The sequence below is a fragment of the Scleropages formosus genome, chromosome 13 (assembly GCF_900964775.1).
Source record: "Scleropages formosus chromosome 13, fSclFor1.1, whole genome shotgun sequence".
NCBI lineage: Eukaryota > Metazoa > Chordata > Actinopteri > Osteoglossiformes > Osteoglossidae > Scleropages > Scleropages formosus.
This window is the reverse complement of record NC_041818.1, coordinates 5,423,003-5,437,212: the sequence shown is the minus strand read 5'-3', so window position 1 is coordinate 5,437,212 and position 14,210 is coordinate 5,423,003. Positions and strand designations below refer to the sequence as shown.

The 14,210-nt window shown below is 47.4% G+C and overlaps 1 protein-coding gene across 1 annotated transcript in view; it reads left to right on the top strand.

The window, feature by feature from the left end:
- The first annotated feature begins 200 nt into the window (after positions 1 to 200).
- The window catches only part of LOC108925457 (plastin-3-like), a 49,325-nt gene continuing 35,315 nt past the window's right edge, over positions 201 to 14,210 (top strand). The window contains exon 1 of the mRNA XM_029257406.1: positions 201 to 264. The gene's annotated coding sequence lies outside the window, so the exon portion shown is untranslated. The remainder of the gene's footprint in view (positions 265 to 14,210) is intronic.

The window sequence follows — 14,210 nt, the reverse complement described above, 5'->3', positions numbered from 1 at the left end:
ATCACTACAAGCTGTGTGTCACTGCAGATCGTCACTCGTCACCCAAACTCCCAGCACAGCAGGATGTGTCAGTGACTCTTTTGTGTGACTTTCGGTGCGGACACCCCCGACTCCCCCCTCCCCCCCGGAGCGCCTGTGGGCGGCGGCTCCGCGCGTCTCCTCCTCCTTCTCCTCCTCCTCCCTCTCGAGCGGAGCTCCGAGCAGCCAGGCGGTCGAGAGACGATCTGCGAGTCGGAGGGCGGCGGAATCGGGCCGAACTTCACCGTAAGTTACCGTCGGCTCGAGGTTCCGATCCAAAGCAGAGTGAGAGAACTGTACCTTCATCTTGTTTCTCCGATTGAACGCGAAGGGCTCACACTGACTATACTCATACTGTCCGGATCCGTCCCTCTCTCCGATCTCGCACCCGAACAGCTCCGGCTCCGGCGCTCAGTGGGTGGAAACGGGCACATCCGTCGCACTTGTCGCTTAGAGCGCTGAGGGAGGGAGGGAGGAAGGGCTCGTTTTGGGGACAGTGGCGCGGGACCCGCAAACCTCACCTGTGCGTGTCTGGGAAGCACGCGCACACCCGGCCGGCGCAAGAGTCGCCTTTCTTTGTCTCTTCTTTCACCATCATGTAGCTGAAGGCGTGCTGATCATCATCATCATCATAATCATTATTATTAATAGTAGTAGTAGTAGTGGTAGTGGTAGTGGTGGTAGTACCCCTCTGTGCACTGATCCCGGGATAGGCTCCGTACCGCCGCAACCCTGACAAAGCGGGTAATGGAAATGAGTGAAAGTGAAATTAAAAGTGAATTATTATTATTATTATTATTATTATTATTATATAGCTGCATGCACTTGAAATTTCACGTCTAGTACAAGCGCGTGTGTGGACCTGCAGTGGCTGACGCTGGGTCTGAAACACTTCGGGCCGGTTTATGTGCTGTTTACGGCTGTAATTTTAGTGCTGGAAACCGGAGCAGTACAGGAGGAGTCTCGTGCGGCGGCTGCGCTCGCGGGATCAGTTCCGCGGGTAGCTCTTGTGCCAAAGAGTGGTATCGACCTCCTGACACTTTGCAGCGTTGCGATCGTTTGCTCTCGTTTCATGAATTTGGAAGTTCCGCGCCTGCGTTGTTGGGGGAGGCGAGCGCTGGCGCAGCGGGTTCGGGCGGGTCTGGGGTTCGAGTCCCGCTTGGGGTGCCCTGCGATGGACTTCCGCCCCGTCCTGGGTATCCCCCTTGCGTCCTGACCTGTGTTACCTGGTTAGGCTCCGGCTCGCCGCGGCTCCGCTCGGGAGCGGTTTCAACGCGTGTGTGTGTGTGTGTGTGTGTGTGGTCTTTGGTTGCTGTGACTCCGTGCTGCTGCTCTTCATCTGCATATTTATTTTTAAAAAAAGCTGCCGCGAAAGACCGCGTGTCCACGTGCACACACTCTTCACTGTGTCCTTAACCATTATTGTCCAAGGGTTAGCTGCTTACAGTGATTTATCCGTAAATACAGGCGGGTAACTTACTCTGTCAAACCAGAGTGAGACTGTATCTTGCTCAAGGGTTCTGTATCTGGAGGTGGGCTTTGAACCTGAGATCTTCCAGTGTAAGGTGATGGGTCAAAACACACACACACTTTCTGAACTGCTTGTCCCATACAGGGTCATAGGGAACCAGAGCCTAACACAGCACCTCAGGGCATAAGGCTGGAGGGGGAGGGGACACACCCAGGACAGGACACCAGTCCATCACAAGGCACCCCAAGCAGGACCCAGTCCAACCCATTACACCACTGCACCACCACACCCCCTTGGGTCAAAACACACACACACACACACACACACACACACACATTTTCAGAACCGCTTGTCCCTTACGGGGTCACGGGGAACCGGAGCCTACCCGGCAACACAGGGCGTAAGGCCAGAGGGGGAAAGGGACACACCCAGGATGGGACGCCAGTCCATCACAAGGCACCCCAAGCGGGACTCAAACCCCAGACCCACCGGAGAGTAGGACTGCAGTCCAACCCACTGCGCCACCGCACCCCCCTCTGGGTCAAAACACTCTACCAAAAATATGATCATTATAGTTACACTACATAGTAGGGGAAAAAAACTGATTTCCTTTTGGGGGGTGTAGTGGTGCAGTGGGTTTGGCCTGTGTCTGCTCTTGGGTGGGCTTGGGGTTCAAGCCTTGGTTGGGGTGCCTTGTGATGGGCTGGTGTTCCCCCTTGCGCCCCACATTGCAGGGTTAGGTTCCAGCTCCCTGGAACCCTGCATGGGGCAAGTTATTTCAGTCAACGTGTGTGGTGTGTATTTTCACGTTGGATGTAGTTTTCCATTTATCAGGACATATTGCGGAAAGCAAGTATGGAAACACATATTTGCTATTTGGAGACCGAGATCCTGACCGGAGGCCGGAGAGCTTTATCAGAGCCGCGCTGACTGCGGAGACAATAAAAGACATTAAAAGTCACTATGCAAACGTGCTGCTTTCAATTTCTAGCTGTTTTGCATCCTTCTCTGCGCTGATTTATTCTCTCCTGCTGTACGCGTACACTGTCCATCACCTTGAACCCGCACTCGCTGTCCTTCCACACTGTCCCTTCATCTCACTCGCACGCATGCACACCAGTGGGTTCTGGGGGGCGGGTCTTTGTTCCTTTGTTCCATCACTTGTAGAAACATGCTTCAAGGTGAAGAGCACCTTATCCTCGCACCACGGTAACAGGCTCGTGAAACCAGTCCTTCCAGGTAACCAGCTCATGGACTTGTGATCTTGCGGCTGTTTTTCGCCAATATTCCCCCCGTTGCCTTTGGCCGGTTGCGTGTGTGCTCTTACGCCTTCCCCAGCCGCCGAGTGTGGTAACTGGACCGTTCCCGGAGCTGCCATTCGTTCGGTGAGCTGATCCCTGCGGAATCCGACACTTGTTCTGACGGTGGGTTTCGACCAGGCGACCTTACGGTACAGTGAGGTGCGGGTACAACGAGGCCCTGGCCCAAACAAAGGGGCTTTTCATTTTGTTGCTGTGGCTTGGTAGGAATGTCTGAGCAGAGTGTTTCTCGGGCACTTTGTGGGATACCGCACTTAGAGGACGTCTCTTTGACCGTGGACGGCGTAAGGGGCACCCTCTGGGTTCGAGTTCCTCTTTCAACTCACAATATTATCATTTATTATGCTGTAGCTCCCGTACTGGTGACGCCACCCTGACCCACAGCGGTCGCCGTGGTTCCCTTTCCCCCCCTGCCGCACGAGCCTCAGATCCGGAAAAAAAAGCGCGTTGACATGCGTCCAAAAGGGTATTTGAGGAAATCGTCCTGCGCAACTGCGGTGCTCTCTATACCAGGACATGTAACACAGGACCGGAGGGGCGAGATCATGGCAGACCTCTAGCCCCTCATCACATGCTCGAAGCCCCCCCTTCTAGGGAGCAGTACAAGGCAATAGGACTCAGACAACATGGGACAAAGTAACTGTTTCCCTCTAGCAGGGTCCCTAACAACCCTGTGAAATGCACTTCATAATCCATCTCCACACTGAATGCACATCAGTATTCTCACACACACACACACACACACACCGTCTGAAGCCGCTTGTCCCAAACGGGGATCGCGGCAAACCGGAGCCTAACCCGGCAACGCAGGGCGCAAGGCTGGAGGGGGAGGAGACACACCGAGGACGGGACGCCAGTCTATTGCAAGGCACCCCAGAGGCGGGACTCAAACCCCAGACCCACAAGAAACCAGGACCCGGTCAAACCTGCTGCACCACCGCACCCCCATTAGTATTTGCTTAATTGCTGATTGCTATTAAACAGAATTCAGTAAAGACTGCACTGGTAACATAGTACAGTATGTGTGCATATACGGGGACAGCTGGTGGTGGAGTGGTTAATGCTGCTGTCTTTGGACCCGAAAGTCACAGGTTCAAATCCCCCCCCATTTGCTGTAGTTCTCTTGATGCTGGTACTTACCTGCAAATGCTCCAATAAAATAAAATACCCAGATGTACAAACTTTTCAATAATTCTAAGTAGATTAACATCGCAAATGTAAATATGTCCTAAAATGATTGTGGCACCTTAATACATTTAGCCTTGCTGCTGTTTCCACTGCTATTCTCCTACAACTTAGACGTGCTCACTATAAATAAAATACAGTATAATATAGTATGGATCACTGTATACAGCTGTATTGTACTGTATTGTATGTATAGAATAGTACTTTCTTCAAACTGTTTTACTCTTGAGGGCACGGTGGCGCAGCGGGTTTGGCCCAGGCCTCCTCTCTCACGGGTTTGGGATTTGAGCTGCTGGGGGTGCCTTGTGATAGAGTGGCGTCCTGTCCTGGGTGTGTCCCCTCCCCCTCCAGCCTTACACCCTGTGACCCTGGCTTGCTGTGACCCTGCTTGGGACAGGTGGCTTCAGACTGTGTGTGTGTGTGTGTGTGTGTGTGTGTGCGCGCGCGTTTTACTCTCTATTTACTCTGTCTTTAATAGTGTCTCCAATGCCCGTTGTCCTTAGATCTGTAAATGTGACTGCATGAGTATGGACTGTGTCGGATTCCTCCTCTTCCCTTTCGTAAAGGGTTTTGTCTCGACATTTCTTTACATTTTACGCCTCCTTTACCCTTCACACTTTTTCTCGCGTGCCTCTGGGCGTTATTTACTACCGCAGTATCGTTTGATTATGTTGAGACACGTTTTGGCTCTGAATAGTTTTATTATAGCGACCTCCAGGCACCGACAGCTTCTCTCAGCTGGCATCTCATGATGTTTTTTAGCGTGCTGCCGCAGAATTTGTTACATTGATTCCACAGCGCTCGTCCGTGTTTCGCCGTGACATTTTTAAGTCCGTAGACGGGACGTGATGGACCCCCTCCCCATCCAGGCGACACAAGATCTGGAAGACGAAGCTCAGGAAATGTGCTGAGCTTTGGGCCAATTAGTTCTAAACGCCTTTAGAGCCTCATGACAGCTTAACGGACGTATCTGCTGAATGTAGAACCCCTCGGGACACCGCGGCAACGTGGTTCCCAAGGAGCAGAGACACAGCCGAGTCAGCGGGGTTAGCAAGTCCTGCCTACGATCTGATGGTGATGATGGACAGGAGTTTACCTTCAGCGTGGAACTTGGGGCCAGTGTTTACCTAAGGTGCCCTGGGACAGATAATGCAGTTCGTCTGCATGTAGATTCATTCGTTTAACTGACACTTTTCTCCAGAGCAGCTTATAATATTAATAACTTACAGCTGCTTGCCCATTTATACAGCTGGGTAATTTTTATTAGAGCAGTTCAGGGTAAGTAAAGTACCTTGATCAGGGGTATTACAGTAGAAGTGGGATCCAATCCTACAAGGCTAGTTGTGGTTCTGAGAGTGTTCTGCCCCAGGCAGACGGATGTGTGGCATGCGGTGTTAATGAGTGTGGGACAACTTACCTGCGTCCCACAGTGAAACCTCACAGCCCGGCTCCATAAACCGCCCACACTGTCTGTGTGTGTGTGTGCGTGTGCTGCAGCGTCTGCTCTAAGAAGAACGGCATGGTGGCACGGTGATTAGTGTGCATGTGGGTTTGATCCCCGCTCAGTCTGTGTGGAGTTAGCATGTTCTCCCCATGTTTGTATTGGTTTCCCCTGGGTGCTCTGGTTTCCTCCCACACTCCAAACACATGCTGTTCAGGTTCACCCATAGTGTTCCACTGATGTATGGATGAGTGACCCATTGTAAGTAGTGCATCTAGCAGTGTAAGTCACCTTGGTGAATAAGGTGTGTGGGCTGATAACACTGCATAGAGTTTGTTAGAAGTTGCTTTGGAGAAAAGTGTCTGCTAAACAGATGTAAGAGCGGTTGATGGAGTGTGGTTCTGTGCAGTGATGATCTGCCCTGTTTTTGTGCAGGTGACTCAGTTTAATGCTTTTCGCTCACTTGTTTCTTTGTTGTTTCCGTGTGATTTCTTTAGTTATTCATAGGATTCCTTCATATACACTTTATCTGGAATGATCTAACCCTAACCCTAAACTTCATAGGGAATGGCCTGTGGCCGGACGAACTAGTCCTCATGTCAAAGCAACTGCAAACTGGCAGCTTCATTTAGTCACTCTGTTTCTTTATTTGTGTTTGGCCTCACATCTAAATGACAGTGTTTTAGGATATTATCTGTATAAATAATATAGGAATATATCTGTACATCACATAGCAAAGTGTTTTGTGAATACATCTTTATTTTAGTTAATAATACATCATTTGAGGGTATTTTTCTCAAAACAGCTTACTGTGATTTATCCATTTATACAGCAGTGTGGTTTCTACTGGAGCAATCGAGGGTAAGTACCTTGCTCAAGGATACTACAGCGGGAGTTGGGTTCGAATCCCGACCCCTCGAGTGAAACGTGGAAGCTCTGATCACTCTGCTCCCTTTATTAGCCCGAACATTCAAATACAAACATTATTATGCTCGGTAATAATACATCTGAAGAAGAGTGTGTCTTCAGGTCTCGTGTGAGGATATGTTGGCTGAAATTACCGCGCGCAAATTTTTTATCCATGTGGGAGCTACTGGCGTGCGCCTGGCGTGCAACCACATGAGCCTGGCCGCATTTTCTCTGTGCTCAACATTCCTCAGTAAGCGGCTCATTTCCCACACACTCTTCAGCAGTGGCTGGACGGCGCGAGGCCGAGCTGCGTGTCTTGATCTTGCCGTTGCTCTCGCAAGACCGCCGAACCACCGACGACCCGTCGATGTCGGGCCGGCTTCGGCCCAGTTCTCCGGCAGGCGATGAGTTCGAACGGCTCTGCACCACACCCTTCCGGCGTGGCGAGGATTACGCCCCTGGTGCCCCAGTTGCGTTGCTCACTGTCTCAACATACAGGACCACACTTGTGAAAAAAAGTTTGCGAGCCTTTGGGAATTTCCTGTATTTCTGCATGAACGGCTCCTAAAATGAGATCTGATCTTCATCTAAGTCACAGTAATAAATAGTGAGTCTTATTAATGGATAGTGTGTGTATATCTACATAGCAGGTGACATGGTGGCGCAGCAAGGAGCACTGATGTCTCACAGCGCCTGGGTGGTACGAAAGGACGTGAGTTTGATCCCTACTCAGTCTTTGTGGAGTTTGCATGTTCTCCCTGTGTCTGTGTGGGTTTCCTCAGAGTGCTCTGGTTTCCTCCCACAGTCCAAAGGCATACTGTTCATTGTAAGTAGTGTATCTAGCAGTATAAGTCACCTTGATGAATAAGGTGTGTGTGAGTGTGTATCCATTGGAAATTGCGTTGGAGAAAAGCGTCTGCTAAATGAACAAATGTAGATTAATAAAAAATGCACAATTTCACATTACTGTGTCTTTACTGAACATTGATGGTCGTCATTGGACAAAGTAGGTGAAACCTCACATTCATTAACTAGTGGAAACTCCTTTCTTTGCAGTAACTTCCGCCACATGTTTTCTGTGGCTTCCAAGGGGTTCGCAAACTAGTTTTCTCACAGCTGTAGCTGTAAATATATTCTTACCACCCGTCTGCGCTCACTTAAGATGAGGAGGTTTGTCACGGACGGTGATCTGCTCCTGTGGACACACCAGTAGACCTTGCTGGTCACCTGCTTGGTGTTGTCACGTGTGACCAGTGAGGTATGAGCAGGCCAGGCTGTGTGGTAACCGTCTCGGTCCTTCACTCTCTGAGACAAGTTGATGTTTTCAAAGGTATCGCCACAGGGGACAGAAGTTAATAAATTGTCAGTAGAAGAAGGTCCAGTTGCACAGTGGTTAAGAAAAAGTGGGAAAAGTCAGAAACAGACGTGACCGAGGGGTGCGGTGGTGCAGTGGGTTGGCCCGGGTCTTGCTCTCCGGTGGGTCTGGGGTTCGAGTCCCGCTTGGGGTGCCTTGCGATGGACTGGTGTCCCATCCTGGGTGTGTCCCCTCCCCCTCCAGCCTTATGCCTTGTGTTGCTGGGTTAGGCTCCAGCTCACCATGACCCTGTATAGGACAAGCGGTTCCAGATGATGTGACTTTAGCAGAGCATAGTGTGCCCAGCACTGGGTTATAAGCCTTAATTATGTGGGAAAGGGAAGTGGGTCACCTGATCTGGCGGGTGCTTCTGGGTACTCTCAGGTGGTGTGAGGTCAGCATCAATTCAGCCGTGTGCTTCTGCAGCTGCTTCCACGGTTTCTGTACGGTGCCCTAAATGTGTTGATGCCGGACGAATTCCCGCAGCTGCAGATCTCTCTTCCAGCGTTAAGCGTCCGCTGTAGGTCCACGCCAACCGCACACGTGCGCCAGCGGGTTCCCGTCAGACAGATTCGTGCACAGCTGGATCACATCTGCACCACGTTCAGGTGAAAGGAAGACGTGTCCTTTGAGAAAGAGGAGAAGGGAAGCTGGTCTCGCCTTTCCGGCACTGACCTGGTGGAGGTGATATAACGGGAACGGGAGACAGATGGTGGGAGCTCGCCGCTCCGCCAGGGGCTCGGACCAGGTCGCATGCTGGTAACTGATACAGTTGTGTGGGAGTACCAGAAGGGAGCATCATCTTCCCTTCCGGTGTCTATAAACTTTCGTTACATTATCTGTCAAAGACACCCTCCTATCCGTTCTGTACGCTGCTATTTGTATTGTAAGGTGCACTGGCAAAAATGGTGGTGTTGGGCTGGCGATGTGTACAGTGCTTTACGTGCGCCTGCATCTGCGAAATGCACTTTTGTTTATTCCGATTTGTAAGTTGCTTAGGAGAAAAACGTGAGCTAAATGACTAAATACAGGTGAAAATGCCAGTTATGTGCTGGAAACCTTTGGTGTTTTTATGAATCGAGGCTGAAATTTGGTGTTACTAAAATGAAAGATGCTCCTTGACTCACCATGGTTCGACTTACTATTTTTTTTTTTTTTATTTGCAAGAAACATCTTGTAAAATTCAGGTGTATACCCATCTGGACCAGGTGCCTTTGAGGATTGTAAACTACCTATAGCAAATTTAAGCTCGTCCAGAGTAATAGGTTCCTCCAATAACTTCCTATCTCCTTCACAAATGGAAGGGATATCTAAATTATTAAAGAAGTCGTCCAAGAGTTTGACATCTTTTCTTGACTCAGTTGAATACAGTTTAACATAAAACTGCTTAAATACTTGATTAATTTCTGATTGGTCTTTTGTTATACAACCAGAATCAGTGCGGATTTCCCTTATTAATTTTGATGTCTCAGAAATTCTTATCTGATGGGCCAAACATTTTCCTATTTTGTCCCCATATTCATAATATTTACGTCTGGAGCGATTTATTAGTTTAACAGTCTCAGCCGATGATAAAAGATGAAATTCCGTTTGCAATGTTATGCTTTTTGTCAGAAGTTCAGTAGTAGGGAACATTGCGTACTGGTGATCGATTTCTGAAATTCGTTCTATTAATTTTTGCCTTTCCTCTTTCTCTATCTTAGTCCGATAAGCAAGAAGAGAAATAATTTGACCGCGCAAGTAGGCTTTCAGAGCTTCCCACAACGTGCTCGACTTACTATTTTTCGACTTTACGATGGTGAGCTGGCGATAGGTATTCAGCAGAAACTGGACTTCGATTTTTGAATTTTTTCTCAGGCGAGCGAGATGCGGTGTGATACTCTCTCGAGATGCTGGTAAGCGGCAGCGATCCGCATCTCCCAGCAGGCCATGCGGTCGCTATACAGATACCTCCCTCTACGTTGTGTTTTGTGCATCCATAATGTCACAGAAACGCCCATCTGTGTCTCCTGCTACTGGTGGGAAGAAGGCGACAAACCCTGTAATGGCCATTGCACGTATGCTAGGCTATGATGTTCGGTAGGTCAGGTGTATTAAATGCATTTTCGACTTACGCTATTTTCAATTTACGATGGGTTTAGCGGAACGTAACCCCATCGTAAGTCGGGGACCACCTGTATATTGAAAAATTAAACTCAAAATACATATTTAAAAGCAGAGCAGGCTATAGCAGTAGGCTATACAGTTTGAACTGCTGCAGATGTTTTGCAAACTGGTGGCACTACAGTCTGCAGCTATACGCTGTAGAAGAGCAGCGCAGGCCTTTGAATGGGTGGTTAACAAAGCCTGCTGGGATTCCACTGAAAGGTTGCGACGCAGCTGTGACAGTAGGTCTTAATTTAGGGGCCTGTGGAAGCATCCGGAACAACAGTGCCGCATCTTCCTAGAAGTTGAGGTGCTGCGAAGCTGCTGAGAAAGCCGAAGCCTTACCCTAAGGCTAACCCCGATCCCTAGCCTTAACCCCTAACCCTGACGCTTTACCAGTATTTACCAGTACTTTGACCATCTGAAGTATGTTCAGAGCACACTCTCATCATGAATTATGCATGAGCTCAGTGCTGAGAGAGACAACAAAAGCAAGGAAGTTTGCAAAGGTCTGCAAGTGCTCACTGTCCGGAAGCGGTGCCTCTTACCATAGCTTTTTATTTCTTTGCATTTCTATATCTCATCAACGTTTTCCTTGTATACAGCGATTAGGCACATGCATGTCTTAACAACCCATTTTAAAAACTCTTAAGAATCCATTTATGTGCTGCAGACATTCTTGCTGTGGCTTGGCAGCTCTCCGACGTGACTTGTGATATTTTTATTGCCACTCTTCGGAATCCAGCAAGTAATTATAATCTGCATGTTTCTGACAGACAAAACGTCTAATAAATTGCCTATAGAAATCGGTTTGATTTATGTTGTAATGTCAAGCGTTCCGGTGGATCCGTTACATCGGAATGGCAGTGAAAATGTCGTGAAGACATTTTAAGTAAAAACAAACTATTATTCAACTTAGAGTTGTCTTACAATTTCTTTACGGTTATGTCGTCGACACAAAATACTATAAACTTACATAAACATACAATAAATTTATTATAAAACTTTACATTTCAAGGAAATTCAAATAACTTCCAGGGAAACAAGATAGGGATAAGTAGATGAGTTGTAGGAGCTGTATATAGGCCTGTGTGTGTGTGCGTGTGTGTGTGTGTGTAAGTGATTGAATGAGTCACTCAGTGGGTATCAAATGGCTGCACAGTCCCGTTGAAGTCCTACATCCATGGCACTGTACAAAATTCAGGCTGACATCAAAGAGCATTCCTGTCATTTTCCTTCCAAATACATTTGCAAGAACTATGAGTCACTTTGTCCTTGGAATCAAGATGTCTGAGATGGGACTGTGTGGGGAAAAAACAGTCTGTCATCCCTGAAAGTATGAATTTGTATTTTATGGACGGTTTACAGGAGCACGGTCCCTCCTGTGATCCGGGAAGCTGAGTATCGGTGGCCAGACTCATTGCGCTAATGGACCAGCCCTCTGCACACTAATCACATTTGCAGACCTCTTTAAAGATACCGTCTTATGCTTTTCACGCTGAACTTTGATTTTCTCCAACGCTTCCCACATTCACTCTTGAACATCCAGGCCTTTACTCCCAGCATGCCTCGATTTACAAACTCTCCTTATCTCAAATTTCGGCATGATAGTTCTTGGTTTTGATACCCAATTTTTGATGTATTGAAAAAATTATAACAATTTTATATTAATTGTTGTCAATAATAATTCATATGTTATATTAATATAGCAATATTATAACAAAATTTATCCAAAGTTTGTCCAAAAAATAATTTTTTTGAAGCATAATTGCAGGAATGTACTGTAGTTGCAGCATCTGCATCCAGATCTCTCCATCTATTGGTGATTAGGAATGTTAACGAAGTTATGAGAAGTAAAAGAAATTCCACGGGGTTGTCTGTCAGCTAGGGGGCACAGTGGTGCAGTGGGTTGGACCAGGTCCTTCTCTCCGGTAGGTCTGGGGTTCAAGTCCCGCTTGGGGTGCCTTGCGACGGAGTGGCGTCCCGGCCTGGGTGTGTTCCCTCCCCCTCCAGCCTTACGCCCTGAGTTGCCGGGTTAGGCTCTGGTTCCCCGTATGGGACAAGTGGTTCAGAAAGTGTGTGTGTCTGTCTGTTGGCCATATGGAGTGTGTTATTTAATTAAATGATTGTGGAAACTTCAGAGCAATTAGCAGGAAAAGTTTCATTGATGGCTTTGTTGGGTATGGTTGTGCATTTTAGCAGCATTGCACAGTTTTAGAAAGTTGTTCGCAATAAACCTGATGTTCTCCCAGCATCCCTGCTTGGTTTTTTGCTCATCCTGCAGATAATTGTTCAATTAAAAAGAAAAGTGGGAATTTCCCGAGAGCAGTAAGCGTGTGTAACTGAATCCAGCTCAGTTTGTGTGAAGTTTGGATGTTCTCCGTGTGTCTGTGTGGGCTTTCTCCAGGAGCTGTGGTTTCCTCCCTTAGTCCAAAATACTAGTAGTTCAGGTAAACTGGTGATGCTAAACTGCCTACGGTGTGTGTGTGACTGTATGTGTGTGTAGCTACCCTTCAATGGATGTGTCATGTCCAGGGGTCCCTGTCTGCCTGCCTTGCACCCAGTGATGCTGGGATAACTGCCAACTGCCAAATGCAAATTTACATATGTTATTGTAGATACTTTTTGACTTCCCCTAGTATAATAATTGTGATTCATTGATTAGCCGGGGGGGGCACAGTGGCATGGTGGGCTTGGCTGAGTCCCGCTCTCTCGCAGGTCTGGGGTTCGAGTCCTGTGTGGGATGCCTTGTGACAGACTGGCGTCCTGGCCTGGGTGTGAACCGTAAAACCACCTGGTAAACTTTTCATGCTCATTGTTCTGCTGTTTCCACAATCATTCAACAAAATGACATATCCGATATGGCTGACAGACACACCTGTGGAATTTCCTACACTTCCCATAATGCTCCACTTTCTTAAAGCAACTCTGCCACTTTCCTAACATCAGAAATGGAAAAATCTGGATGCAGATGCATCAGCTACAGTACATTACTGCCCATATGCTTCACTCACTTAAAAAAATGTTTTTTTGGACATGCTTTGGATGAATTTTTTTTAATATACTGATTTTTTGTTCAGTAATCAAAAGCCATGAGTTGTTATACCAAAATTTCAGAGAAAGAGAGTTCTTAAATCGAGGCGTGCCTGTATTTGTAGTGCCGGTGGAGTAATAGTTAGAGCTGTCACCTTGTAGTCGGGGTGTGCCTCGTTCTAATTTGCGTTCGAGGTACTTGCCGGGAATTGTTCCCATGAAATAGATAAATAATTTTAGTATCTTGGTGCATGTCATACATGCCCTTAGTCAAAAGCATCAGATTAATAAATAAATTAGGGGTCAGCGGCAGGTCTTGAATATACATTTAAATGAATTGATAAGAATGGTTGAAGAACTGTATTTGCAAGGCATGGAAGCCAATAGCCCCGCTGATCTCTTGTAAATCTCTTCCGTCCTTCGGATTCCTGCCTGTGGATTTGGATTTGGATTCCACATCTATTTGCTGTCAGGTTGAACTCATTCAAATGAGTGCCAGTGTCAACAAGATGGTGAGATTTAAGCAAATGGACAGGAATCAGGTTTCTTATCTGAAAATGATTTAATCACAACAGCACAGTTGGAAGAACGAGGCCAAACATTTAGCCTTGGGGCAGTATCACCCGCTTCCTGCAGGAGTGACGGAAATGTGTCACGGCTGAGGACACAGAAATCATTCCCTCGAACAGTTCATTACATTACATACATTTCCATATCAGCGATTACTTTGACGGGAACTCACACAGCATGACAGCATATTATCCACATGCTCAAAGGAAGTCTTCCCCAGCAGGTGGCGTAGTGGTTAGAGCTGCTACCTACCACTTCAGTCTCACCTCCTGCTTTAGTACCCTTGACCCAGGTACTTAGCCTATACTGGCAGAGTTATAATTACCCAACCATATGTAAATGAGTAACTCACTGTAGACAAGTGAATCAATTAATGTACATTAAAAAAATTAGGTAACAGTTTTAAAATATTACACTGCCTTTTTCTGGATATTTACTTTCATTCAGTTATCTTACATATCTGATTTGTTGCAAAGAATCACTGATAGACTACACTCCTATTTGAGTGGTACCCAAAGGAATGAAAACGCCCACCTGGACGACCCCCAAGGAGGTGGGCAGATGATCTCATCAGATGGGAAGGCTGTATGTGGAGGAGAAAAGCAAGGAGAAGGGACAAATGGACAGGGTATTGTGACTGGCACTGTCTGAACAACAGCTGAGGGACGGATCAATCCAGAGATTTAGGGATGCGGTGCATTACGAATTTGCCCAGTGGGTTTAAATTACACTGGTTTTGGACTTGGATGGTCAGAGAAGAGTGTT